The sequence below is a fragment of the Strigops habroptila genome, chromosome 5 (genome assembly GCF_004027225.2).
Source record: "Strigops habroptila isolate Jane chromosome 5, bStrHab1.2.pri, whole genome shotgun sequence".
In the NCBI taxonomy this organism is placed as follows: domain Eukaryota; kingdom Metazoa; phylum Chordata; class Aves; order Psittaciformes; family Psittacidae; genus Strigops; species Strigops habroptila.
This window is the reverse complement of record NC_044281.2, coordinates 12,403,841-12,430,457: the sequence shown is the minus strand read 5'-3', so window position 1 is coordinate 12,430,457 and position 26,617 is coordinate 12,403,841. Positions and strand designations below refer to the sequence as shown.

At 38.3% G+C, this 26,617-nt stretch overlaps 1 pseudogene; it reads right to left on the bottom strand.

The window, feature by feature from the left end:
- Positions 1–26,617, bottom strand: part of LOC115608102 — a 34,805-nt pseudogene that overhangs the window by 2,395 nt on the left and 5,793 nt on the right.

The following is a 26,617-nucleotide window of genomic DNA, read 5'->3' as shown; positions in this document are numbered from 1 at the left end:
AACAAAGAAGAGAGAGCACGGCCTGAAGGATGGAGGGCTCTCATAAACCCAGATGGAAATTAATTGCACAATGGGAAGAATTGTTGCTAGCCTCTGCTTTTTTATTAAAATCAAGGATGTGTTCACCCAAGCAGCTCTAGGAATACTCAAATCATGACACAGAAAATGAGCTTATATGAAGTAATTGGGACTAGACAGTTTAGGCCTTTACAGTGAATATCTTAAATTTGCACCCCTAGATTCTGTGGATGCCACTGTCAGTGGTGATGCTTGCATAGAAATGTAAATCTAAAATGTTTTCTTTGGGAGTGCTCTTGTGCATCCAGCCTGTATTCTAACTCCAAGTTGTGACAAGATGTGGATGCATATCAGCCTCTATTTCCATCTCCCTAGTTTTCAAGGAAGAAAAGAAGGAAACTGGGGTACATGCTTCAAAGTGTAATCAGTCTAGACCAGGAGCACAGGACAAATGATGGAGCACACCTACTCTGTCTGTAGACATCATCATAATTTCTAACAGAGATGCAAATAAAGTGACACTAAAGACAAAGACTATAATCTGAAAACTCTTTTCAAGGGCTTTTAAATTAAAGGAGATATATAAATTGGAAATATTACCATTGAGGAAATAGCATAGGTTCCTCAGTTCTGGGCTGTCAGTTCATGTTACTCTGTCAACATAGCTGAGGAAAGTGCCACTGGTTAAATAAAGTACAAAGCTCTGCTAATTGTGGTATGTTGAAGAAAAGAGATTTTGCTTACTGATTAGTCTATGTGCACAGCTCATTCAGATTAAAGAGAATGGAGGAGCTGGCTAGCTCATGAAAGGAATGAAAATAACCTTACCATCTCAGTGAAGACATCAGCACAGGCCATGTGAATTCGCTCGACAGTCAAGGGGCTGTTCAGTGTGAAGTCCAGGGGCAGTCCTCTTTCTTTCTGTGCAGCAGCCACTGCATCTCATATTGCAAAGAACACTGAGCTGCTCAGGAAGAATCCAGCCTCTCCCACGTCCTGACAGAGGAGAGAGACAGCTGAAGAGACTGGCTTTAGAAACTGACAGTAGAGATTAGCACATCTCTGCTGTAGTTATTGAAATACACTGATAGCATCAGCTCCGTATCTGGACATGCCCATCATATTTGGATTCAACAACTTTCCTTGGATCTCTGAGAACTTTCAAATCAGAAAACCATCAAGGACTAGGATTTGACTGATGTAGATAGTTTTAAAACTCACAATACAGCTACACTATCAAAGCTTCCTGCTGGGACTTCAGTGCTCATGTTATAAAGCCATGAAATAAACTCATGACTTCTCACATAATCTACCTTTTCTATATCCAAGTGGAATTAATTCTATATGATGGACCAGAGAAAGAAAGAGGGACACCCATTCCCACTGCTGCTTTAGGCCCTCTTGCATGGATAAAGTTTGTGCTGTCTAATTTTGATAAGAAATGTGCTCTTTGTCTCTATTTTCTTAATGTGGAAGAGTTTGTTTACTCATTTACACCTAAGGCCATAAGAATATGGCGTGGTCTTTCTTCTGGAAATTTCTATTCCTTTTTTTACTGGTTTTGTCTGGGATAGAGTTAATTTTCTTCATAGTAGCTAGTATGGGGCTGTGTTTTGGATTTGTGCTGAAAACTGGAGTTGGAACTAGATGATCTTAAGGTCCTTTCCAACCCTAACTACTCTATGATTCTATGATAACCCAGGGATGTTTTAGTTTCTGCTGAGCAGTGCTTACACAGAGTCAAGGCCTTTTCTGCTCCTCACCCCATCCCACCAGCAAGGAGGCTGGGAGATGCACAAGGATTTAGGAGGAGACACAGCCAGGACAGCTGACCCCAACGGACCAAAGGGATATTCCACACCATATGACATCATGCTCAGCATATAAAGCTGGAGGAGGAAAAAAGAAGTGGGGAGGAAATGTTTGGAGTGATAGTGTTTGTCTTCCCAAGTAGCCATTACAGGTGGTGGTGGCCTGGTGTCCTGGAGATGGCTGAACATCTGCCTGATGGTGGGAAGTGGTGAATTAATTCCATTCCATACTTTGTTTTGCTTGCATGTGTGGCTTTTGCTTCACCTATTAAACTGTCTTTATTTCAACCCATGAGTTTTCTCACCTTTGCCCTTTCAATTCTGTTCCCCCATCCCACAGGGGGCAAGTGAGCAAGTGGCTGTGTGGCTTAGCTGCCTACTGAGGTTAAACCGCAACACTGTCATACCTGCTTTAGATTAAAAGGTGGGACAGTGGGCATTCCTGTCTTTTAGTAGCCTGAGGCCTACACTCCCTTTTAGTTCCCCTTCTATTCTGAGATGCTTTTTTTTTTTTTGCTTTTGAGCCTATGAACAGTGCTCAATCCTAGTACTGTGTCTCCTCAGAGGATGATGTACCCTTAAAACAGAAAGAATGGTGCTCCACCATGGCTAATGGAAGAACTGGGCTCATTTGGTATTCCCATACCTATCACAGGTTTCCTGTGAGATTCTACAAAGTCACTTAACCTGTCTCATGACTTCTCTGCCTTTGAAAAGGATCATAATATTGCCTTCTTTCATCCTTTCTCCTATCTAGTTTAAACTCTTCAAGATGGACTTTTTCACTTTTGATATATAGTACAACAGGTAGGTAAAAAAACTTTCATTTTGATTAGAGTTTCTAAGTGCTACTGTAATACCAGTAAATCATAGGAAGAATATCAGTCCAAAACCCCAGAACATCAGTGTTTTACCATTTAAGTACAATTTGTTCCATAGTTGAAACTGGAATTATCTTTTTTGGGGAAAAAAAAAAAGTTTACCATCCACTACAGTCACTTACACTTTTGCAGCAGAATCACCTGGTGTGCTTGCAAATGGTAAGTTTGGTGTGCTTACCTTTGAAGAATAGATAGCAATCGAGTTACGTGAATTTGGCAGTAAATAGACATGGAACTGCTCAGGAATGTCACAGATGGCAGGAATCTTATATGTATCTGGGCCAAGAGTTAGCTGCTCTCCTCCTGGGGAAAAGTAGATTTCTTCTAATGTATAAAGACCAACTCCCCTTCAATCTGAGCAAAGAGAAAAAAAAGGTAAACTTTTACATCCTATTCATTTTAAACCACAAAAACATACATACAATTAGACTTTTTAAAATTACACATGAACTGGCATCTTTCCTTCCAAATGTAGAAATAAGCCAACATAGACCAAAATAAGACCAAGCTGTCCTCATCTGACTTACACAAATTTTTCCATTGGCTCAAGTTCAGACTATTCTTTGTTATTCCTGGCTAAACTCACCGTAGCTAGTACAGTTACCTCTGATTTGCTTTTGCAAAATTGCCAAAGAGAATTGAGTCAAATCCACAGGAACTCCAGTGTGGAGATACTTGCCCAGGGACTCTGACATAAATAGTCTGCTCAATCTGATATTTGCTTAAAAAAGATTAGCAGTTAGCTAATGAAACTTCTACAGAAAAACATCACATACACAAATAGATGGTAAGTTGGATATGAACAGGAAATAACAACCAGCCTGAAGCAGGAAGGTACAACTGCTGAGTAAATACCTGTGCTATGACAGTGGTGATGTAAACACTGGTGCAAGGTGAACATAGAATTGAACTGCTAAGAAAGAATGATATGGCAAATTTGGCAATCCTTGAATGTGCAAAATGAACATAACCTTTTACGCAAAGGGCAAACATATGAGGATGAGCCTGTAATAGGATAAATAAGCTGGATAAAGAAAGGTTTTTAAATGTAGGTCATATTTTTAGGAGCATTTCCTTTGACTCTGTAAAGAAATGACAAATATTTTTTACACTCTTGAGTTCACCACTGCTTTCTTATTTACAAACTATTAGTGAGTGACATCACTTTTGTCATTATTCAATTTGTCTGTAGATATAGATAGTTGAATCCATAATACAAATCTGTGGATATAACAGACCTTTAAGGAAAGGTCTGTTACATCTCAGTAGCTTTTTCCATTACATCACAGTCAACTGTGCACTGCAGCTGGTTAAGATTTAGCCTTCAGTCAGTAATTCTGGAGTAAATTTATCAGCAAAAAGTCATAAGGAGATTCAGGATGCCAATCCTGTACCACGTTCCCAAAGTCTGTGGGATCTGCTTTTCTCAGCACTTCTCAGAAGATGAACAAAAAGTAGAAAACTTAACCTAGTATTATTTATAGCTGCAAATAAAAACAATTACTACTACATCTGTCAAGCCAGCATCCTTGAGTGTTAATGGATAATGTCTCACAGGCTTTCGTGGCTATTAAATTGACTGATAACAGCAAACATTTACGCACAAAGAAGAATGTTCACTAACATCTAATATAAAGCAAAACTATGGAAGTTCATACCTGTCCTTTATCTATAGCTGGATTTATGCTAAAACACACATCCATGACAATGTCTGTTCTGATGTTCTGTTAAACAAATAAAAGGTGTGTTACAGATTTATATTTAAAATATACAATGACAAAGGGATCATAAACAGTATATGGTCTCACCCACAAAAGATGTGTCATCACAAGTATTACAGATTTATTCTGAAACATGAAAGCTACTAGGGACAGGCTTGTGTTGGTGGAGAGTTCATCTTATCTAGATGCATTTTTGGTGGTTGTCTGAAACTTGGAATGTGATGTGCACATCCTGTAATGAATTCAAGAACGGCTTTGTTGCTTGTTCTCCTATAGAAACTTAATTGCTTGATGTTTAGCCACCTCCTATGCTTTGTTGTGAGTGTGGAAGCAGAGTCACCTGAACAGAAGTTCCTTATGTATAGAAGCGTACCACAGGAAATATAATGATGGTGGGAAATTCACCCAACTCTACTTTGAGTTCACTATATTTTTTGACATTACCTTGTGCGCTCCTGTCAAACAGTCAATTTCTACTTTGGAACATGCAACTCCAAAGAGAAAATGTGGGAATGCATGGCCTTTCTGTGTGTCCCAGTTCGTGTTTGTAACATAACCTCTGGAGGAAGTAAGAACATCCCTCAGGTTAGATGAATTTGATCAAGATAACCCCCACCCTCTCTCCTTGTCCTCACTGTTGAGACATGATATAAACTCTCTTGGCTAACTATTTTCATAGGATCTCTGTAGTCAAAGACTAGGGTGTAGCACCACTGCTGAATATATGTTGCATGGAATAATTTGGGAGGATGGGAGGATTGCAAACCATGATGGCCATGAAACAAAATTCCTCTGTCCTACTATAATTGACCTTGGAGAAGACTCTGTGCATCAACTGTCTAAATAGCTAACTAAGCATATAAAGTGCTTCTAAAATCAATATGGGTTGAAGAGAAGAATTTCTCTGACACTGCAGTCTCTGGTCCAGCTTCACAATGGTTTGTGTGCTGCATCTGATATGGCCTTGAGAAGACTGAATGGGGAAAGTTTTATCCTTCCTGCAACTTATTGACAAAGTAGCACCTCTGATGACGAGAAATTAAAACAAACTAATGGTTTTCCTTACTTGAAATAGCCAGTAGCTGAAAGACTAATGCTTTGCTTGTGAGCTTCACTGATCTGCAAAAGGTATACTCATTATTACAGAGAGAAAATTAAGAATTCTTTGCTTCATATTTAAAGAAAAAAACTTTAAAAACCCATTTTAAAGAAAAAAAGAGCCCTAAGTAAAAACTTTACATTCCCTTGTGCCCTTAACATATCTTTAGGAAGGGGGACATTGCAAAATCTCTAAAGTTGGCCAGATTTACCGGACGCTGTGTTGCAGCACTTGCTTTTACACTGTTTATCCTCTTCCTTCACGCAGTTCACTTCATGCAGGGGGGCCCCTTCCTCCCTCCAGAGCAATGACAGCTTTCACTGTACATTCATGGGTTTATCATAATTTAATAGTAAGAAACAGAGAGACATATTTACCTAGTCTTCCCATTTGCCATTAGGATTGTCTCTTTGTATAGGGTCCAGATGCTTCCAAAGGATTTGACAAGCATTCCAGGGAGGAGGAAGGTTGCGCACCACTGACCAACCCACAAACCCAAATCTATCTGTCTGCTGTATTCAAAGCAATACAAGCTCTTTCTTAGTGAAGTTAATTTGTTAAATTTGTTCTGAGGGCTGTAGCTCTGTTCATTTACCTACAATTTCTTTGCTCTGCTAACTGCCAGCTAGAAAGCAGCACTTAGTAAAGAGTGGCACTGGCATCTTCTCTAACGTAACCTAAGTATTCATATACCAGGCTACCACTGAAACCATCAACAAAAACAGGTAAAGGACCTGACTCTCCTCCTATTTTGATTTGCTAAATAGAAAACCACTGGCTTGAATGATTTATTACAAAATAAATGAAAGCAGAATTGGTCCCAAATGATTTAAGAGGATAAGGGTGTTTCAGTCTGATTATTAAAAAAATACCTGAAACATACCTTATGCTACATTTTCCTTTAAATTGTTTTTAAATACAGAATAAAGTGAAGATCCATAAATTCATCTACTGGTAATCTAACACCCCCCCTCCCCCATTTGTAAATCTGATAGAGTAAAGCAGAAACAAAATTACCCTTTTTAACACTGTTCTGTAATTTACCTTGCTTTAAACTGTGCATGTAAAATAAATCAGCAAGAGAGATTTTGCGATAAAAGAACTGCAAGCTGCTCAAAACCAAAACAAACTTATATCTCCTCAGAGGGACATTCAGTATTCAACAGAACCATTGACTACGTGAAAAAATGGTAATAACTCTAACCTGGACTGCTCTTGCATTGATTTCTGTTCCAACTGATGCTACTGTTAGCATCAGTTAGCTGATGCTACTTGCCATTAGGTACAGTTGTTTCACAGAAGTGTATATATGACAATGGTATCTTCAGTTCACAACTGACAATCTGTAATAAAAGTAAACAAAAAGATAGCCAGTCCCACTTGAAGATGCAATTTCAAGTCAGGAATTCATTATGCCATTCAGCTCTCTTTCTATATACACGCACACACAGAAATGACCTAATTCAACAGTAATACTATGACTAGGACAAACACAGAAGTCTTCCTTAAAAATTATCCTGTAAAATGAATATTTTATAAATAAATTCAGGTAATGGAAGATAAAACAATACCATGCAATACTATATGTTTTGCCTGTAATTAATTGTTCTCTCTAATCAGGTTTTGTCTATATATGCAAAACTTAATCAAATTAAAAAAACAATGAATCACTCTCATGGAGTTTCAAATCTTATCTGTATATTTTATTTTCTATTTCATTTGAAATGGCTTGGTTAGTTTGCATTCCCACTTTATTGTTTTTCACAGTGTTCTAATATTCAGATGTTCATTCAGCTCATTTTGAAGGATTGGCCTAATTTTAGCTCCAAAATGACCTACTTGGCACATAGCTTTGTTTATCACTACACCAGAAATGCATGAAAATTGACTGATGTTATTATTGGTGTTGGACACACTACAAAGTTAAATTTTCATCACTTTAACTCCCTCTGCAAACAAACATTGGGTCGCTACCCTGATAACAGTGATGTTACCACAGAGATGTTAATCTTTCCAGGACTTTGAAGATCACTTTGTTTATAAGTTGTATTTTTCCCAAGTTTTGTCTTCATCAGTAACTCGGACGCAACAACCCAATATTAAACTTAGCTTTAGTATGTCTATAGAATTTGCCTATTGAACTTCTTAGTGCCCTTCATCCTTTTGGTTCAGTTATCTTTATATTTTATTTACCCTCAGATGCAAACTAACTCACCTGTAACATCTTAGTGTGAATTCCTTGTCCCAGTTCAATTCCACGAGTGACTAGCACAGGCCCTCCTATATAGATATGGATGACAGCTCCAGCCTAAAGAAAAGCCGCAGACACTTGGCAATTTTCTTGCTTCACTGAAGAAAGGTACATAAGAAAAAGAACAAGGCAAAGATAGATTTAGTTAACGAGAATCAGTATATTGATAAAAGGGAGTGGAAATTCTCCAGCAGTCTGACAATTTCAGATTGTACTGATCTAAGACAGGATAGACTAAGTGGGATAGTAGCTATTCTGCAGGGATAACAGTAATTAGTTCAAATAACAGAAAAGCATATTTTTCTTCTTGGGAAATTGGGTGAATTAAGAACATGCTGGCTCTAGCTGTAATGTGTGTGTAGCCCTAGATACTATTCCCTCATTTACAACAAAAAGGAGGACAGAGCAGAATTTGAACCTTGAATCAAAGGCATTTTGGACAGATGGCCAGATCTCCTACTATGAACATCTATAGAACTTTTCTTTTAGAATAAACAGTAACAGAGTTGTACTTCTGTTTCTCTGAAATTGAGGGATTAGTCTTAGTCCTTTTTGTTTGCATGTATCCATACAGGGTAATAATAAACTGATGTTCATAGTGTATAATTTTGATGGAGTGATGACACAACTGCTCATGCATTCTCTCTTACAGGCTGTCAAGAGAACGACTTAGAACCTGATTCACTTTCTGTTCGTATTTTGGTGCAGCCCTGTGCCAATAAATAGCTATCTTAAACATGGGAAATGCAAGAATCAAATGGGAATGGAAGTAATGAACTTTCATTCATGGTAAAATCAGCAATAAATAACTTTCCAGTGGATGGTGATGAAAGAAATCCATCCTATACAAGCCATCCACTGCTATGAAGGAACAAGGGGATATGAAAGAAAACTAGAAATTCTGTAAAGAGACATTTTGCTGTAGAATGAAATCAGCTACCAACATTCGGAAAGCAAACAGTAGAGCCTGAGAGGTGTTGTGAAATACAGTGCCTTTAGGACATTTTTTTATTTGTTATTAATTCTACATTGAGAAATAATGGTCATGCGACCTCTTTGGCGCCAACTTGTGATGTTTGCAATCAGCTAACGTTTTGCTGATGTCAGTTAGAGTCTTAGCTGACAGAGACAAGATTAAACAATAAATCTATTCTCTAAGATTTAGATCTAGATTTTTTTGAAATTCAATGCAATACCTGAGCTTTATTTTGAAGGTTTTGATGAAGTGTAACTATCGTTTATGCCTTTTTCTGAACTTTTGTATCAGATGAATTATGATTCCTAGATTCAATGTTTTTTACCATGAGAACATTGTTGGACGAAATATAGTAATCTTTCTCTGAGCTCTTTATCTACAAACTTGAACAAAAACAATCAAGAAATGGATAAACAACTGACATAAGAACCATGCATTGTATCCTCATAAACAAATAACAATGTTTGTTCATTTAATCTGAAACTCATTTGAAAGAATTTTTGGTTCAAGGCATGAATTTAAAAAAAACCCCAAAACATCAGAACAGGAAAATTTTCCCAGAAATACCACCATCCTGAGCCATAAAAATTTCCAGTAGTAGAGCTTAACCCATCATATATATGGTACTATCTGATCTATAGGATAATATAAAATATCCTATAGGATAATATAAATAGTGATAATTTTTCTTACTATGGACCAGATTATGGAAGATTCCAAGTACCACATTTTTACAGTGAATTACCTAGCTTTTATCTGGACAAAGACAGCATGATGGGAATCAATCATTTTTGTGAGGTGAATACTCATAAAATCATAGAATGGTTTGGGTTGGAAGGGACCTTCCATGCAAGGAAGATCATCTAGTCCAGGGGAAGATCATCAGCCAAGGGAAGATCATTTAGTCCAACCCCTCCTGCCATGGCCAGGGACATCTTTCACTAGATCAGGTTGCTCAAAGTCCCATCTCATGCTGAGTAAGCATTTGTAAAGATATCAGGCAGAGAGAGTGATACTCTTTCTGAAACAAAGTATATTTCAGTAGATATTTTATGCTAGTCCAGCATGCTGGAATCCTTTTCTCTTTCCTTCTTGTGGAGATTATACTTCCTCTATTTTTTGAAAGAAAAGTAAGGATCTTGGATCATAAAAGCACTGTTATGAAGGGATTACCTGATAAAAATAAGTTGCATTAAATCCAACAGAAAACTTCATGGGAATGATGGCAATCCCTTTCTTTTTCCAATAATTTTTTGTGTTAAATTCTTCCACCACTGCTTTTTGGTTGTAGTAGTCAGACTTGTCCAAAAAGTCTTCCCAACATTTCCAGAGATTCTCTGCATTAAACTCTTCTTTGAAGGATGTTAGGTTAACTCCTTTGTACATGTTTATTTCCGTAACCTAAACAGCAAGCAAATTTACACAGTGCTGAAAATAAATATGGCCTTATAGTATATTGACATATTATATATATAATGACATGTCATATAATGAATAATGAAATAATAATATAATTCTTATCTATATTAAACATAATGCCATGTCCCTTTTTCTAAGGAAATCACTGCTCAAATGGCCTGATATTTTTGCTTGCGTCCAATGCCTGTGAACTTAAGTGGTGTCAGTGGGATTGTTCACAAGGACTACTCAATGCAAAGAAGGTTGGTAAACTCAAACTGTAAATAAGACTGGTGAAAGCAGAAGATAAAGCTAAAAAACTATTTGTCTTTCAGAGGTGTGTCTGAAAGCTTTCCTGAAATGTGGTAAAGGAGAGCAAGTAAATGGGAGAGAAATAAGATTCAAAGACATAGGGAAAAGACATAATGGTTGGCATCCTAGGAAACTAAAATTATTTATAAACTGTTTTGAATATACAAGAGGTTGGCACATATGGAAGGGGAAAAGCTTATATTGGACTAAACAGTGTGTAAGGAAAGGATAGCTCTTGAAGATTGGTGAGGAAAATGGCAACAATTAAAACTGTTGGGACACTGTCTGTGAAGGCTGGAGAGAAACTAAAAGTGTGAGCCTGGTATCTGAGATGGCAGGAGCCAGCTAACTAAAGTGTTGATAGATGGATGGATAGAAAAAATGGAAAGTCTCATTCTGAGAGGCTGAGATGCAGGTAACAGCTGAACATACACAAAGTGACCTAAAACTTGTCACATAGTACAAGAGATTATACTGTTTTGACTGGTCCTACTAATGGTGGTGGTCATTTTGCAACAGATCCTGGACCAGTTTTCTCCACTCTCATCTGTATTATATCCAGTAGTATTCCATGGATGCATAGGTGCTGGATAAAGTACCATTCAGCCCAAGTAAAATTGGTGGGTCCGGTTCTACAAGAGCTGGCTTAAGCATAAGGAGCTTCCAGCAGTCTCGGTCCTAGAATTCTGTTACCCCATTTTTTATTTGGCAGTCTCAGTTCTTTTACCTTCTCATGTGGTAGGCCAGTTTGGGTTGCCACAGCCACAATACATGCCTCCACAAACAGGTCTGCTTGGGGAAACCCAAATCCTCAGAAGGCAGTATTAAAAGGCAAATCAGTCTTGCAGGCATGGCCCCTGACTTGGAGATTTGGGATATTATACGCGTTGTCCACTTTCAACACAATGTATTCAATCACCTGTAATAAGAGGTTATAGTTGTTCAAATGGTTTAATTTCCTCTAAAAAGACAGTGAAACTTGTGAAAAACACTCAAGACACCAATGAGATATAATTACTTTAAGGAAGAGTAGAACTATACTTAGAAGACCTGTTGTTCTGATGGGTTTTACACCAATTTAAGTAAAGAAACTGTGTTTGAATCTGAGAAACTGCATTTAACTTAAAGGAATTACAACAGTGTGAAGAATTACTGAGGGAAAAATCAGACCTTCAGTTTTGGGGAAGTAAAGGAATAACTTCATGATAATAGGCTACATAATAAAACTTACTGTCTCTCTGTCATCATTGAACTTTTAAATCTGATTTTTCTATGTCCAGTATCACCTAACAGGAAATATTGTACCTCCTTAATGATATTCTGTAATCAACGTCTGGATAGGATAGGAAAATAAGAAATAATGAATATTATTGCTGGCTAAATCCTGCATACCCACATGGATAGAAGAAGAGAGGGACTGATGGGGAGAGTGTTTTTTGCTTAATGTAGTTAAGCAATTCATGCAGTTTTTTGCAGTTACTGCATTTAAGTAAAGGAAAGGTTAGGGTTGAGGTTACAGAAACAGTCATCAGCCAAACTCTACAGCTCGTGCAAGAGCTATTGCAATTGGAAAACCAATTCCTCAGCCTTCTTTACCCAAACCATATTGAACTCTAAACCCTGTCCTGGAGGGTTTTAGTGTCCTTAAATTATACACCAACACCAAAAAGAAGATTTTTGCCCCTGCTACTAGCAGTTGCGAAGCTGACTTCAGTGCTGGCATTGTTTACCCAGTTATTTTTAATGTAAGGATTTAGAAGTCAAAAGGAAGAGTTTTGCTACCAGCTGAATCTTGCATTACCTTGCTGGCTTCATATCTGAGAAGTGGCTTGTATTCAATTCTGATTTACATGGGGTGGTGCTGATGTTAGCAGTATTTTCAAGAAAAGGGATGGATGCTTATGCTTTTTCTGGATATTGCCTGGGTTGTAGGAATAAGGTGATAGCTGTTGGTTTGATTCATAGCATTTGTCAGGGTGCTCTTAGGACTGAGGCAAGGTTGGTGCTCAGTTAGGATTTCAGAAGAGGAGGAATTTGGTTTCTTACTGCATCTTGTTAGTCAATGAAATTATGCTGATTTGCCCCAGAATAAACTATTACCCAATAGTTGAGCAAAATATCTTCTCTCACTCACTTTATATCTTCCAAAGAAAGGGTGCCGTCCACCAGTGATTAGCATATCCATATTTCTTTCAAAGGCAAAATGAAGTGGACGCCCGGTCCTAAAGTGAACATAAAAAAATCCACCTTTATTACAGCCTATGCATGCAGATTGCAAATAACATTACATGTACATGGCCAAACTCCTAGTGGTGGCAATAAATCAATCCATTCTATGTTTTAGTTTCTTATTAACCCACCATGACTGAGTTTAGGCTGGTTCAGCAGATTTTTAATTTTTTTTCTTTTCCCTACAAAAACAAAGTAGAGGAAATGACCTTTTCAGCAGCTTCTCTTTAGCTTCTCAACAGGGAGATGCGAGTTCTATAAAGCATACACAGGACATGGTAAGTAAGCCAGAGTAAAGGAGAGCTGTGGCACAAAGGGCTTATGTGAGCAGACCTATGTATTAGGGTAAAAAAATCCTTTCACTGAATATCTAGAGTGAAATTCAAGCCACTGTGCCTGGGAAAGGCTTGATTGTTTGGGATTTGTAGAGCTCAGCCCTGAGAGAAACTGCCTCCTTGCCTTTTTTTTGGTTCTCAGAGACTAAGTGAATACTGTTACCAAAAGCCCAGAGAACTTTCAAGCCTCTACTCAAGATTTACTGCCAAAGAGATGAAAAAAGATGATGTCATCAAGATAACCCCCAGGTAGGGTTCAGGACTGAAGTTCCTTTTTCATTCGGTCTTGTCATCTTTAGTTTGTTTTAGTTAAATCATTCATTTGATGAAACCAACTTATTTGTTGGCTGCCACTGCTGCAATTACAGCAGAGTGAAGGTTTAGTAATCTTCCCACCGAATGCTCCACCAACACGTTTCACATAGCACATAATTTTATTGGACTGGAGGTTTAAAGCTGAAGCCACTAATTCCTGCAAAAGTGAATATCCAGGATTTTACTGAGAATTGTTACCTGCCAAAGTATATTAAAAATGCCTATTCTCTATGTCTAACCATATACTAAAAGCTAACAGGTTTAAGAATTCTGGACAGAAAACTAGAGTTGCTATAGAAACAAACAAACAAAAGGTTTCAAGTAGGTAAAGATGCTGATGAAAGCACAATCTGGTCTTTACAGAATAGTGGACAGATTGAGATTTGAAAGTGGTTTTTCTACACTGGAGAAATGGCCTGAAGTCAATGGCATGAAGTTCAGTATGGCTTAAGTGTCAGTACTTTAGATAGCGCTATTGAACAAGATCTGAAGCAGGGATTACAATTTGACTGTATATCCACAGTTGATAACACCACAACCCTAATCTTATTCTGTGATACTAATGTTATACAGAATTTCTGGGAGATGCCACTTGGCATTGGTGAAACCTAATCTGAAATATTACCATAGTGAAGTCAGATATAGTGAAATTAGAGATAATGGAGAAGTGATCAGTGACAACAATAAAGGTTAGCAGATGTGACTTATGGGGAAAAGATAAGGACTCTTTGAGGACTCTGTTTAGAGGGTGAACCTTTACAGTTTGCAGGAAGAGAGATTCAGATTACTTATTAGGAAAAATGCATTATACTTATAAGGACAGATAAACTCTAGAACTAACTACAATAGGAGCTTGTGGAATATTCTTCATTGACGCTTCTTAAACACAGGTCTGGTACTTATGCACAGAGTACACTCTGGGACTACTGGATCACATTTGCTATTTGAAGATGGTAAAATTGCTGACTGTAGGAATTTACTCTGATCCTCTTGTTTCTGGGATTACCCCTAAATCAAGCAGGCAATTTAAAATGGGATAAGTTAAGTTAGCCAACACCCATAAACAAAGCCTTATTTAGCTATACTGTTTGTCCTAGGATTAGGGCATTTCATTTTAGTTAGCTGAGTTCTAAGACAAAGAAATGGTAGAGTTTAGTCAACATGAGCTAGCAGGTGATAGTAAACGTCATTTAAACGTGACCATTCCATCTTCATTCCCAGTGAATGGGAAAAAATCAACCACAGAGTTAAGGTTTTGTTTTTTTGGGTTTTTTTTAAAGAAAATAATAGAAATTTAAATTCAGCCACCAGCTGGAAATAGATTCTGAACTAGCATAACTCTCCTCCCCTTGCCTGATGCACTACATATATGAACTACCTTCTATGATTTCATCAGCAGACTTGAATCCTTTCTCAATATCTCCTTTTTCTATTTTCCTTTCTTCAGTAATGTATGAATTATGTTTTATTGCATCCTGCAGCAAGAAAAAAAACCATCCACAAACAGCAAGTTCATTGTAAATCAGAAAGTCATATGATTTTTATATAGCACAATCTTTCATAGGATCCTTTTTCAGATGGATAGGCAGTTGTGTCTAAGTATTAGAAAGACCAGGAGAGTCATTCCACCATCAGAGAGCTTCTGTTTATTTCATTTTTTGTAGTTCATATAATTCTCTTCTTCCCCCAGATTAAAAATACTAAATGTCTGTTAATGGAATTCAGAGCTGTTGAAAATATTTCAAAATCAGACTGCTTGCTACTGAAAACCTGTCAGACTTGAAAATTTTCAGAACTTGGGTGCAGGATGTGTGATTCTAGAACTTCTGCAAATACAAGATCTCAAATTTAGTTCTATACTCACCTATTCCTGCTGGGAGTTTGGCTCCTGGAGGCATGGAATTGCTCACTTAAAACTTTCTGAATATTTTTTAGCAATTTTGTCCTAGATCTAAAAAGACCAGTCTCCAATATACTGGATAAGTAAGAACCTAGTAAGATGGCCAGATACTGTGCCAAGTAACAGCCTGTCTGGCACTGACCACTTTCCTTGCCTGTACTCAGAAATGAAAGAAACCCAGGCAAGAAAGACTAGAGACGTAAGAGCAATGCTTTAGGAATTATTCCTGTCCCACTGCAAATACCCCACAACAGTGTCACTTGTGATGGGTACAGCCTGAGGCCTGGGACATTCTGTATAGTCACACTGGCTGCATAGATCCTATAAATTTCTTAGCTCTGTTGATGCTCAACAAAAAGAAACAGTGTTGCCTCCCATTGCTATATTTAGTGTTTAATCTGGCAATTAATTTCATATTGGTTCTAGCTGGGCAATCCTTATTTTGTTTCATCTTTGAAATAATCTCAAATGCTATGGCTATTTCATACTTTCTAAGAATCCATTACAATCACTTGTTTATCAGGAATTATGGAATCAGGAATTAAGGAATCATGGCTGGCTTATTTAAATCCCAAGTTATTTAAGGGAACTTTTTTTTCACTGGGGAATGGTAATTCTGTTCAGCCCAGTCTGGCTGGCACTGCATTAATAGCTCTTGCACTTCATGTCATTTCATTGCAAGAAGATGATACTTGCAAACTCACTTTCCTTTTTTGTAAATAACTAAAGCAAGAGGTCCAGACACTCCTCCAGAAGAAAGAAGTACCTTGTCTTCTGCATATGCTTGCTCATCCTTGCCATTTTCCCCTGGAATATCTCTTGCTGTCACATCATCAACCACTCCTGGCACCTGAAGAGCTTCTGATGCATCGATTGATCTGGAAAGTAGAACATGCACATAAATGAGTACAGTACATGGTACAATTCTCTCTAGCAAAAGTAATTCAGTGAACTTCAAGATAGAAACATAATCCACTTGGTATTCTCACCACACACCTCTACATAGAGAGAAAAGTGTAAAAGTCTTGATTAGCATGTTGAGAAAAAATAAATGGAAGGCATCTGTGTATGCATGGCATAGAACAGCTCTTTGAAATCTAGCTCCAGTACATACAAAATCTAAGAACATATTTTCTTTCTACATTTTTTGTACTAAAAGGAGTGAATGCATTAATATGGACTCTTCTGCCCATATCTGACTCTATTTAAAGCTCACAGTAAAGAAATTCTTACCTCATTTGTAATACATAACTCATAATACTGCCAAATCAGACAATAAGAATAGAAAGGACTTCTTAACATACTTACATGCTTATAGTTTTTTCTTATTTACATAATCTTTGCATGGGCTTTAATACTGGTGACCACAGCCAGTGAAAGTTCTCCATCCACTGGACGAATGTCATCAATGTCAGCAACTTCACCAGTTGCATGCTTAACACCAGACTGGTGCACAATGGGACGGCCCACAGGATCTTGTGGAGACTGTCCTGGGTCAACATCCTGCAGAATAGGAACACATTATCCCAAGTCAGAACAGCAATTACAGAAAGCTTTACTCAAACATCTTCTGAGGATATTTTGTGATCATAAAATCCCCGTGGAAACCATCTAGAATTCATGACAATATTTGTGGGACACATTATAAAGGGCTAATTCTAGTTTTAGAATTTGTGCTATGTTGGCATCACAGTGCCCTGACAGAGGTCTGAGAAATACACTGCATTAGATACCATTCACATCTCTAGTAATGGCAGTGTCTTCTGCAGAAATATTGCACCAAATAAAAAGGGGGGGAAATTGAGAATAAACAATGATAAACGGGACAAAATGACTAGTTCACACAGTGGAACCATGGCAGACAAAGGTGAACTAAAATCTTCTGGATCTTACAGCTAGTCTGTCTGCTGGGTCCATACTGCTTCTGATAGCATTCTTGTGCAAGCCACACTTTTACAGACCTCAGCATCCACTGCTTCAAACAACCACATTTCACATTGTTTACTTTGGAGAAAACATATCTGAAATCAGAATTATATTCAGGGATCACTCTAATTCCTTCTTGCCTATCTTCCTAAAGAGACAGGTAAATTAATATTCTGGCCAGCACTGACCAGACTAAAAAATTGTTTAATCCAGGTTTTTGCTAGTTAAATTCAAAGACAGCCTGGGATTGAAAGCATTTCAGACACACTTAATGATAATACAGCTTTGGTGCTCTGTTGTTGAATTGCTGATAGTCTGCTTCAAGTTAATGTGAACTATTATCAGGGATCCTGAACATCTTCCAACATTTATGTTTTGTTTGGGCTTTTACTGAACCTCTTAAAGGAGAACAAGACAAATTTTTGACCGATGCTTAAAGTTTTTGGTGGAAAACTGATAAGAAAAATTTGATTTTAAAAGTTTTTCAATTTTGCAACAAAAGAAAAATACAGGTGAAAGTTCTTGATGAAATTTGAATACTTTTTTAATAAAAATCTTCTACCAAAAAAACTTTTTCACATGCCAACCACCTCTCCCCTTCATACTATAGCTTTGCAAATAAATCTTTAAGGCTTGAACAATCACAGAGATGCTGCAGTAGGATATTCCATTTGTACTGAGGCCCACTGGACTGTTTAGCTAAATTCTCCTGACCTCTTGCATAGCTGGAAGCTGTGCTCCTGTTTCACCTGAAAACAGGACAGCCCGATACTGCAGAACACCTTGAGAGCGATGAGTGCACCTGCACCCTGAAAGACAGGAAATCTATGAAAATATAAAAGACTTCTCACAGGGTCAACTGTTTCAGCAGCTTCACATTACAATTAGTAGAGGCTTAGGAATGAAAAAATAGAAGTGCAAAATATTCATTAAAATAGAGGGTCTGTGGCAGTTCCAGCTACAAACACACCTCACCTGATAGATTTGGACACCCTGGGGAACACCACTTTGTAGCAATTCCAAAGCACTCATCCTCTCCTGTGAGAGCTCAGTATATCTGAAGGGATACTGAAAGGAAGGTCAGAGCAGTGTTGGCAGCCCCTTATTTCTAAAATGTGAGTTTTCCCCTGAGCCTAGCACCTTTACCCTTCCCTCTCACATCCCTTAATCTTTAAAAAAGCAGGGTTTTCCTGCAGCCTGTATGCTGATGTGGGTATGCAATTTTCATCCAGTCCTTACTATCTGATGTAAACCATGTAACACTTCCAGGTAAAATCTGAAAAGGAAGCTGACAAGCAGAGTTCTTCTATATTCTACTTTTCCACCCAGAGCTGATGCAGGGAGAAAAATTTCATTCAGCACCAGTCTGCAAGCTTCATTCAGCAGCTAATCATTCCATTGTCTGGCAGAAAAAAAGACTAACATGAGCACACACTTCTTCAAAATTAAAAGGCAGTTAAAGCTATTGTGAAGTATGTGGGAAGTTATAAGTGAATCAGCAGAAGTTATATCAAGAAATAACCTATTGTTAGGGACCACAGGTCAAATACAGATTGTGAGAGTCTATGATGGGATCTCCACTGGCAGAATCAAACAGACCCCATGCATCACACCATGACTCCTGCATTTTGCTTAAATGCATTACAACATCCAGTACCTTCCTATGAGCTTCTTGCAGGACTTTCTTGCACTGATTGTGGTTGAGCCAATGCCTCCGTACAGAATACTCAGATCTGCAGTGGTATCTGTGCCTGGACTGAAGAGGAGTCTCATTCCAGAATTTACTATGGAAAAAGCATTTTTCTGACTTTCAGCCTGCCTGAAGGCTGAAATAAAGTCATCCTAATGGGGAAAAAGAAAGAAAGAAGAATGCCATCAGTGGCAGGAACTGACTGAAAGAAAACCTATTATTCTTTATATTCTAATTTTTAGCATTGTCCAAATAAAGCAATATTTTTTAAGAACATTTGCTAGAATTACTGGTTCAGGTGAACTTTTCATTTTTCTTGAAGTATTTAGCTAATCATAGACAGACATTCTAAGAGGGGACATTATTTGAGGTTATCTATGTGTAAGAAAACATGCCAAATTTTAAATTTTATCAGTGGTTTAATGACTTCAGAGTGCTGGAAAAGCAGTCCTGGAATAAGCCACTTCATATATGGCTGATATGTTCTTCGAAATTCCAGCTTAGAAAATTGTGGACATGGAGACCCCATTGTGCTGAGGAACCTGATTTTGTGAAGATTTTACACTCAGAGATTTTACATTTCATGCTATGGTAATGACATTTACAGAGGGAGGCACTAGAAGCAGTTGGGTTTCCTATTGTCAAAAATGTTTTGTTCTGGGGACAAATTCACATATTTTGAAAGATAATAGAAGTTTCTTTCACAATCAGGCACAGATGAGACCTTTGAAGAACTGTAGCCCCAGAAAGAAACTTCAGCTTCAGACTGCACAAAACTTTTAAAGTAGAGGTTAGCAGGTAAGATCTGACACTATGAGTATGTGATATTCTCATGACAAATGTGAAACCCAGGATTACACGTTTTACAGTGGGTCTTGTCAGAGATGGCAAATCCTTTGAACAGGATTTAGATTGCGTCGCTGAAGCAATGTTCACATCAAGCTACCCAAAATGAAAAGCCAGCAGCTGACAGGAGAGAGAGGGAAAACTGACAGCCAGGGTCCCATCTGCACTTTCTGTTGACAAGTCTTGCAAAAAAAGTGTGCATGTGCCTTTTCATGGTGTCAGCAGTTAATCAAAAAGGCGATTCAGCACAAAAGTGAGTGGCAGAAGCAGCCTCTTCCCAAAACAGTGTTAATTTCCTCTGGTGAGGCTGCTTAATCTCATATGTTATTCCATGAGATGGCTGACAGATAATTTTCCTGCTCTTCGAAGTGGCTTTTTGAGTTTCCATGCAGTGCTGTTTTCTTTTGTTCATTTTGTTGTCTCCACCTCTGCTGTTCTTAGGTGCGACTGTCTCTCTCTGAAAGGTAAGACTCTGAAATACCCTCTGTGATAGCCTTTGCTCTGTGGCACAACTTGTTACTGGACAAAGCAGGTTGGGATTTCTTTTTTCTTTTATTTTGTGGAGGGAACTAACCCATTCCTCCTTAATTTTCTCTCCCAGGCTGTTTGTCTCTCAAATCACCATTAAGGCTCAAAGTTTCTGGGCAGCAGAAGCACTGTTGCTCCTGCCAACACAAGATCATGCTTTTGCAGGCTCTGAGCTCATAGGAATCTTGTTTTTCATGGGAAACCTGCCATTGCCGCCATGGACAGAAGCACTCCTCCAGCATGAGGCCACATAGGTTTAGTACGCGGGATTGCAGTAGGCAGCTATTCTGGGGACAGACCCTCTGATGTCAAGGTTGGCAGACTCCTGTGGTCACTCCCTCACTGACTTCAATCACAACACACTAGCTTGTAGCTGGGTCTTCCTCTACTTGCCCTGTACTTTGCCTCACATCCACTAAAGGGATATCTTAGAACACAGTAACAATGACACCCTTTCTTCTGCCCCTAGCACCCTAAAACCACATACGGCCACCTTTGGTCACAGTAGTTAGGACCTTATTTTGTCAGGAGTTGCAAGGGCAGCTCAAGACTCTTCAGTGTAAATTGCTAATTAGTTAGCGAGAAGAAGTCAGAAATGAGCTTTATTGCTGAAAACTGTGACAATATGGCAATTTTCCTCAAAATACTTAGGCAGCCCAAATTTCTGTGTCTGGAAGGGGCATAAGTGCACGTTTAAGAGCAGAGAAAAAAGAGTAAGAGGCCCAAAGAAGCAGAAGAAGTGGAAGAGGTAATGGAGGGATGCCATAACTTTCTTAACTACTTCCAAAGCAGTAGTAACCTGCTTTTTCACTGCCTTCTGAAAATAATGAAAGTATTCCTAGTAACGACAGAAGAACCTGAATGAAACCTCTGAAACATCAGGGTCTTATCTTCATAGCGTATGGGATGAGAACAGAAACAATGACCTCCTTGGCCTTTATATCTGCATTCTCACAGCCAGCAAGAAACTGATCATTTAAAAGAATCTGTCTTTCACCATCTGTTGGAGAAAACTGTAGACTGTTATTGAACATTGAGCAGGAAGGAAACATTTCTGCATTGCAGATTCAAATTTCATTGAATCTGTGCAAAAGAATATATTAAGGGCAATATGGCCTCGGTACAGTCCATTCCAGATCTAGCCTTTGAGAGGAAAGGCTAATCTTATGATACATGTTAAGTGCAATACATTTCCCTATATGAATGCTAAAGATCCTCCTCAAACATAAAATACATGAAAATGTATATCTTACAAATGCAATAACATTCAGAAAATCAGTTGACTGAAATTCAAATATGGCTATTCTGTTTCTGCTCAAAAGCTCTTAGACCATTAAATCACTAAAGCACAATAAGCCTTTAAGAAATTACCAAGCACTCTACTGAGATGGAGAATCAGCCCTGTACATCTTTAGTTCAGAGATGGTAGAAACTGTTGCCAAGATTTTCCAAAGTACCCACAGATTTTATGTGACAAGGATGGCACTTGCTTGATCTTGATTACTGGAAGTGTTATTTAAACATGATGCACATGTATACACACACACACATATGCACAAAAGTACCAGCGACTTCAAGAGAAGTTTCTTAGGTGCGTTACCCTACAGAATGAACTAAAGTTTTTCTTAAAATGAGAGAGACATAAGCAGTAAAAGCAAACAATAGTGGAGTTACAAGATAAAGCTAACCTGTCTGATAAATGGAGCAATATAGCCAGAGGCAGTGCAGAAAGGAGACCTTTCTACCTCTCAGGCCTGCTCACCTCACTTTCATGAGATTGCTAGATGTTTCCTTTTGTCTTGTGAAACAGAAAGACTGTTTCCTGCTGGCAGACACTTTTTGCCAGTTAAAATGACAGGCAAATACCAAGATAATGTTGTCTATTCAGCAACATGTACCATTCTAATTGATCAAGGAGATGCCAGTAGTGTTTCACTTGAAAATTGTTACCTATATCCATATTCTCTGTTGCAGCGTTCTGCCCATCTGGCAAAGATATTTGGCAGGGGGTCCAAAGCTTACCTTCTGATGCCAAGGCGAGGACAGATTTGCCAACTGATAAGATTGGGTTCAAGTCCCATGTTGATCCCCTGCTTACAATGTTTCCTCCTAAAGACTTTAACAAAAAATTAAGTTATTTTCAGGCTTGCCCTTCTTACATGTAACAGGGATCTGCATCATAACCCCATTTTATTCACTTAAAGGCCTATTGGAAGAACTTGTATTTGTTTTGTTCAATCTTAACTGAACTTCTACCTTTGTACTTTTCAATGTGATTTAGTTTATTTTTCCCTTTGAAAGTCTTTTCTCATACAATTTCTGTTGAGAGAGACCAGATTTACTTTTCTGCCCACTTCCCCCCAAAGAGATGCCCATTCCCTTAGCTGGAGGAAGAAATACAAGGTATTGAGAGAAGAAAATTTTAAAGGAAAATCAGGGACAAGATCAGAGATGCTTAATATATGATGGGTAAACAGCTATGTGTTGATAGTCAAGCTAAAGTATGATTGGTGTACAGTACCTTATAAGAGATCCCCACTTTTCTTTGCCCACCTCTTCCAGTTCTCTGCTTAACCAGTGAGCAGGAACAGCAGGAGTTTCTTTGCTTACAGTTCTCTGCATATTTGAACCTGATAAACTAGTGTAGGACTCCCAATTATTTCACAAAACTTTTGTGATGTTTTTAACTATTTAGCCTTATGAAGCATGATCCCAGCCTCACACAGATTTTCTCCACATATATATAAGTGGCATTCACACATATATGTCTGTAGTGTTGGTTTATTTACTGTCACTGCTGAATACATACCACCATGCTCCTGATCTGTTCTCCAGCTGGAGTTCTCAGGTGTTGCAAGAGAGCTTGGTAGATTTTTGTTTTCTCCTGTGGAAGTTTTGGGACTGCCTCCATCAGGATATCTCTGAGCTGGGCCAAGCAGCAGGCAGCTCCTATTACTAGCCCTGAAATGAAATGAGTTTAAACACTGAAATCATAGGGCCACAATATAAATGCAATATATAGCTGAGAAGGCCTTTAAAGATTTGCTTTTGTGCACAGATTTTGTCAGCAGGATGAAAAAGAGGAACAGCAGCAAAATGTATTTTATATTACATGCAATAAGAAATGCAAATATTATTTGATTATTCAGTGATGGTTCCTAGTATAAACACATACCTGAAGAATATACATTGCATATTTGTGCACACCAATGCACATCCCTTTTTTATGCTGTGTATCCCCAAAGAAATGAACAGCAGTTGACTCATTAAGATGAAGGATGACCAAATTGTTCAAATCTTCCAAGACTGAGCTGCAAATACTTGATCACACTTCCAGTAGTATCAGAAAAGTCACTGCCATGGACTTCAGTGAACACTGAAGTAAGCCTGCAGAGAAGTCTTCAAGTGTTGTGTAGTGGTTTTTTTCTGAACAAAGGGGCCATGTTCTAGGGTAGTCTTTTACTGACGGATCTACTTTAATGCAGAGTTGCACTGATATTAGCATAATAATTTGAAAATATTTATAATTCAGCAATTGCTATAAATCATGGAGCCAGGAGAACATGAGGAGAGAAACTGTATCAAAATGTTAATTTCTCTATTTTTTAACAGCTTGATTTCCCATGGGGAACATGCTGCATTCATTCTTTTGCTACAGCTGTAGTGCCTCCACTCATGGAATTGATGCATCTACCAGACTGGATTCTTAACCAATGGACATTAGCACAGCCCGTGTGATGTCAGTGCATCTGTGATAATTCCTATTAGCTGAGAACCCAGACCAGCCACTCCGAAGAAAATCTTGTGATTTTTTTTGATTGGAAATTTATGTCTGAATATTTTGTGTTGAAAATCTAGCTCTAGCCTAACCAATGTTCTATGGACTTTGTTAGATCAATGGTTGTGATAGGAAGTGGGCTGGTGAAAACATAAAAAAGAGAAGGCTGACTTGGGGCCTTCCCCTATGTTTGCTGTCTACAGAAATTTGAGATTTGAACAAATGCATTCTTGCAGAACAGTTTCATAAATTGTTCGTCACCACCCATCATGTCCAGATCACAGGTGAGCTGACATGTTGGTTAAAAGACTTTGTGAAATGACTGCTACAGAGAGAAAAAACCCAAAACATTCCACATGAATGAAAGTCAACAGTTCTAACAGCTTCTGGTGTCAAAATATAAAACCCAAGTTAATTCAGTCACTGCTGCTTGTACCATCAGTAGAGGTAACTTGGAGACTTACCATTATTTGTGCTACTCACAACATGCCTTTCTGGAATCCTAACAGGATGCAGAATGATTGGATGATAGGTACCATGGTGATTTTTTTTTGAGTCCTGAAAAGCAAAGCATGATAGTATGATTAGAGATCTGTTTAAGAATTAACCATATTCCTTGACACAGAGACTGAAAACTTAAAAAACACTGTTACCAAGTAGTTTCAAAGTCTTATGTTTTTTGTTGTGCAGTATCTTGAATATCACATTTTACTGCTTTTACAAGGCCCACTTCATTTGCTTCTTTCTGCAGTCCAAAGGCTGATCTGAAGTCCTAAGTCCAATATTCTCTTTCCTGACTCTTGCTCCTCGCTCCTCTGAACTGGTTTCTGGTCCTTTCCTATACTGCATTCATATTTCACCTCTCGCCTCAGAGCTTCACACAATTTCACACCTGCTTCATCATGTTTCTAGCTACTCACTCCACCTTTCCATATGAGCTACATACGTTTTGCGCTTCCTTTGTTCTCTTCTTGTGCAATGTCTTTTAAAAAAAATATTCCCAAACTAATTTATACATCTAGTAACTAGATTATCTCATGACCTCTCTTATTGTAAACCTCAGGCTTTCTATGGTAGTCCTCTTTACTGAGCAGTGGCTGTTTTGGAGGCTGATCTGATGACAACAGAGACCTTTTCCTTCATGTGAAAGAACTTGAAGTTTTTAGACTTAAGATGTTTGCCATTTTGACACTTTGCCAAGTCCTGCACCATGGGGGTATATTACTAAACAAATGCCACATCCTTTTTAGGATCCTCCGAAGATAAAATGCAAGATTATGTGCCTACTGCATAATGTACTCCCTTGGTCAAAAGATCTTTTATCCTTCCATACCCACACTGGTGTTTCCCACAACCAGGGGTGCCTTTGGATACTTGGCTTTCAGCTCCAGAAGCTCCTTCAGGCTAGGGGGAGAAATCCATGTTGTTCTCTTGCCATGGAAAACCAAAGTTGTTCTTTGCTGCTCTTGAGCCATTCTCTGTGGTGGAAATTACAAAGATTTGGTAATTTTGACTAATATCAATATAAACCACCGTATTGCTAAGTAAGCGCTAAGTAAGCAATAAGTAAGCAATAAGTAAGTCTGTCTCTGGTAAGAGACAGACTAAATGAGTGGTAGGAGACAATTAGTCTTATGTTTTCCCTTCTCCTGCTCTGATGATCCTGAAAGACTCCCTTTGTATGTGATGTAAACAGTAAAGCAATATGACCGGACTTTGTGGGAAATGAGGATGCCAAAATCTCACTGCATCTGTGACAGAATGTAAGAAATGCATTCTCTTTGTCAGGGAGATCACTGCATCCCCATTTACTGAGTGTCTTGTATTCACTTTACTAAACCCAAAATAATTTCTACAGTATGTAAAACATCTTTTTAAAATTAAACTACCTACTTTCCAATTTGTCTGCAAGGTCTAATCTTTTCACAATTACTGTCTCCTTGGGATGGTTGATCGGTATTTACATTTTTGTTTAATCAAAGTGTTTTTCAGGCACCTCCTGTCTTACAAGAGTAAATATATCCTTATTTTCCCCTGAGACTACCATATATGTTCTTTCCATATTTGACAAGTGCCGTGTGGAATCATGGTTTCAAAAAACGCAAAAGCAATCACTGAGAAACACCTGTCTGCAGACAATGCAATGAACAAACAGACCAGTGGACAAGCCAAAGAACTATGGACTGGCCTTCTAGGTGAAAGACATGTCTGAAACACGAAAAAGGAGCTATGTTCTGTGGAACCAGTCATAATCTTAGCAGTGTGGGCATCCTTCCTGCCAGAGAAGAATTTGTCACTAAGTATTACTGCCTAGATATCTTCACAGCTGCATTTCATATGCTTTACTCTAGTACTCCAGACATTTAAAGTGTAATCACCAAGCAGGTTTAATTTCTAAACATGGAGCCTGATGCCAAACCTGTTTAAATCTACTGATGGCTTGAAACAGATTCCAATGGGATTTGAACAAGCTCAGCATAATCAATCAAGGTCATGTTAAAAACCTTGTGTAGCCTGGAAAAGTTCACTGTCCTGGCAGCTCAGTCTAAGCATGTAGAGCAGATGACAGCACCTCCTTTCTGGCTGACCAGCAGAAGTTTAGC